Here is a 4,351-nt window from a genome sequence, read left to right on the forward strand (position 1 = left end):
ACATTTTTATTTAGTGTGGGGGAAATGTTTGCTCAACTCCAGTAGTCCAGTGTGTGTGGACGCCATTAGCAATACCTTGTTTGGCCACAGGGCGTCTCCACTGCCCTCTGTGACCTGATTAACCATACATGAGGTGGAATTAGTTTATTTATCTTAACCCATTGATACCTGATGCAGCATTTGTGTGTGTATCCCTTTAAGACTGCGAACCATGTGACGCGGTTCGCGGTCTTAAAGGGATACACACACGACTCCCAAACGATTCAGGACTTTTTCATTGAATTGGTCCTAAGAAACCTAAGTCTCTCCATCCGTATAACAGAGTAGAGGTCATATGCGTCCACCACAGTTGGAAAGAAGGTGAAGAGGATGACTTCCATTCCTTCAGAATCCATTTTTCGGCAACAGTTGTCCCTTGTGTTAGAGACTGTTGCGCAGCTGTAGCCAAGTTCAGAGAGGACTCTGAGCAGCCCAAGATGGCGAGACCCTACTCACCCTCTCCACAACATCCTCGCTGTCAGTGACCCTATACTCACCCTCTTTACAACATCCTCACTGTCAGTGACCCTATACTCACCCTCTCCACAACATCCTCGCTGTCAGTGGTCCTACTCACCCTCTTCACAACATCCTCGCTGTCAGTGGTCCTACTCACCCTCTCCACAACATCCTCGCTGTCAGTGGTCCTACTCACCCTCTCCACAACATCCTCGCTGTCAGTGACCCTATACTCACCCTCTCCACAACATCCTCGCTGTCAGTGGTCCTACTCACCCTCTTTACAACATCCTCGCTGTCAGTGACCCTATACTCACCCTCTCCACAACATCCTCACTGTCAGTGACCCTATACTCACCCTCTCCACAACATCCTCGCTGTCAGTGACCCTATACTCACCCTCTCCACAACATCCTCGCTGTCAGTGACCCTATACTCACCCTCTCCACAACATCCTCGCTGTCAGTGACCCTATACTCACCCTCTCCACAACATCCTCGCTGTCAGTGACCCTATACTCACCCTCTCCACAACATCCTCGCTGTCAGTGACCCTATACTCACCCTCTCCACAACATTTTTATTTAGTGTGGGGGAAATGTTTGCTCAACTCCAGTAGTCCAGTGTGTGTGGACGCCATTAGCAATACCTTGTTTGGCCACAGGGCGTCTCCACTGCCCTCTGTGACCTGATTAACCATACATGAGGTGGAATTAGTTTATTTCTCTTAACCCATTGATACCTGATGCTGCATTTGTGTGTGTATCCCTTTAAGACCGTGAACCATGTGACGCGGTTCGCGGTCTTAAAGGGATACACACACGACTCCCAAACGATTCAGGACTTTTTTATTGAATTGGTCCTAAGAAACCTAAGTCTCTCCATCTGTATAACAGAGTAGAGGTCATATGCGTCCACCACAGTTGGAAAGAAGGTGAAGAGGATGACTTCCATTCCTTCAGAATCCGTTTTTCGGCAACAGTTGTTCCTTGTGTTAGAGACTGTTGCGCAGCTGTAGCCAAGTTCAGAGAGGACTCTGAGCAGCCCAAGATGGCGAGACCCTACTCACCCTCTCCACAACATCCTTGCTGTCAGTGACCCTATACTCACCCTCTTTACAACATCCTCGCTGTCAGTGACCCTATACTCACCCTCACCACAACATCCTCGCTGTCAGTGGTCCTACTCACCCTCTCCACAACACCCTCGCTGTCAGTGGTCCTACTCACCCTCTCCACAACATCCTCGCTGTCAGTGGTCCTACTCACCCTCTTTACAACATCCTCGCTGTCAGTGACCCTATACTCACCCTCTCCACAACATCCTCGCTGTCAGTGGTCCTACTCACCCTCTTTACAACATCCTCGCTGTCAGTGACCCTATACTCACCCTCTCCACAACATCCTCGCTGTCAGTGACCCTATACTCACCCTCTCCACAACATCCTTGCTGTCAGTGACCCTATACTCACCCTCTCCACAACATCCTCGCTGTCAGTGACCCTATACTCACCCTCTCCACAACATCCTTGCTGTCAGTGAGCCTATACTCACCCTCTCCACAACATCCTCGCTGTCAGTGACCCTATACTCACCCTCTCCACAACATCCTCGCTGTCAGTGACCCTATACTCACCCTCTCCACAACATCCTCGCTGTCAGTGACCCTATACTCACCCTCTACACAACATCCTCGCTGTCAGTGACCCTATTTTCACCCTCTCCACAACATCCTCGCTGTCAGTGACCCTATACTCACCCTCTCCACAACATTTTTATTTAGTGTGGGGGAAATGTTTGCTCAACTCCAGTAGTCCAGTGTGTGTGGACGCCATTAGCAATACCTTGTTTGGCCACAGGGCGTCTCCACTGCCCTCTGTGACCTGATTAACCATACATGAGGTGGAATTAGTTTATTTCTCTTAACCCATTGATACCTGATGCAGCATTTGTGTGTGTATCCCTTTAAGACTGCGAACCATGTGACGCGGTTCGCGGTCTTAAAGGGATACACACACGACTCCCAAACGATTCAGGACTTTTTCATTGAATTGGTCCTAAGAAACCTAAGTCTCTCCATCCGTATAACAGAGTAGAGGTCATATGCGTCCACCACAGTTGGAAAGAAGGTGAAGAGGATGACTTCCATTCCTTCAGAATCCATTTTTCGGCAACAGTTGTCCCTTGTGTTAGAGACTGTTGCGCAGCTGTAGCCAAGTTCAGAGAGGACTCTGAGCAGCCCAAGATGGCGAGACCCTACTCACCCTCTCCACAACATCCTCGCTGTCAGTGACCCTATACTCACCCTCTTTACAACATCCTCACTGTCAGTGACCCTATACTCACCCTCTCCACAACATCCTCGCTGTCAGTGGTCCTACTCACCCTCTTCACAACATCCTCGCTGTCAGTGGTCCTACTCACCCTCTCCACAACATCCTCGCTGTCAGTGGTCCTACTCACCCTCTCCACAACATCCTCGCTGTCAGTGACCCTATACTCACCCTCTCCACAACATCCTCGCTGTCAGTGGTCCTACTCACCCTCTTTACAACATCCTCGCTGTCAGTGACCCTATACTCACCCTCTCCACAACATCCTCACTGTCAGTGACCCTATACTCACCCTCTCCACAACATCCTCGCTGTCAGTGACCCTATACTCACCCTCTCCACAACATCCTCGCTGTCAGTGACCCTATACTCACCCTCTCCACAACATCCTCGCTGTCAGTGACCCTATACTCACCCTCTCCACAACATCCTCGCTGTCAGTGACCCTATACTCACCCTCTCCACAAAATCCTCGCTGTCAGTGACCCTATACTCACCCTCTCCACAACATTTTTATTTAGTGTGGGGGAAATGTTTGCTCAACTCCAGTAGTCCAGTGTGTGTGGACGCCATTAGCAATACCTTGTTTGGCCACAGGGCGTCTCCACTGCCCTCTGTGACCTGATTAACCATACATGAGGTGGAATTAGTTTATTTCTCTTAACCCATTGATACCTGATGCAGCATTTGTGTGTGTATCCCTTTAAGACTGCGAACCATGTGACGCGGTTCGCGGTCTTAAAGGGATACACACACGACTCCCAAACGATTCAGGACTTTTTCATTGAATTGGTCCTAAGAAACCTAAGTCTCTCCATCCGTATAACAGAGTAGAGGTCATATGCGTCCACCACAGTTGGAAAGAAGGTGAAGAGGATGACTTCCATTCCTTCAGAATCCGTTTTTCGGCAACAGTTGTCCCTTGTGTTAGAGACTGTTGCGCAGCTGTAGCCAAGTTCAGAGAGGACTCTGAGCAGCCCAAGATGGCGAGACCCTACTCACCCTCTCCACAACATCATCGCTGTCAGTGACCCTATACTCACCCTCTTTACAACATCCTCACTGTCAGTGACCCTATACTCACCCTCTCCACAACATCCTCGCTGTCAGTGGTCCTACTCACCCTCTTCACAACATCCTCGCTGTCAGTGGTCCTACTCACCCTCTCCACAACATCCTCGATGTCAGTGGTCCTACTCACCCTCTCCACAACATCCTCGCTGTCAGTGACCCTATACTCACCCTCTCCACAACATCCTCGCTGTCAGTGGTCCTACTCACCCTCTTTACAACATCCTCGCTGTCAGTGACCCTATACTCACCCTCTCCACAACATCCTCGCTGTCAGTGACCCTATACTCACCCTCTCCACAACATCCTCGCTGTCAGTGACCCTATACTCACCCTCTCCACAACATCCTCGCTGTCAGTGACCCTATACTCACCCTCTCCACAACATCCTCGCTGTCAGTGACCCTATACTCACCCTCTCCACAACATCCTCGCTGTCAGTGACCCTATA

Source organism: Poromitra crassiceps (assembly GCF_964638095.1).
Source record: "Poromitra crassiceps genome assembly, contig: HAP1_SCAFFOLD_314, whole genome shotgun sequence".
Classification (NCBI taxonomy): domain Eukaryota; kingdom Metazoa; phylum Chordata; class Actinopteri; order Beryciformes; family Melamphaidae; genus Poromitra; species Poromitra crassiceps.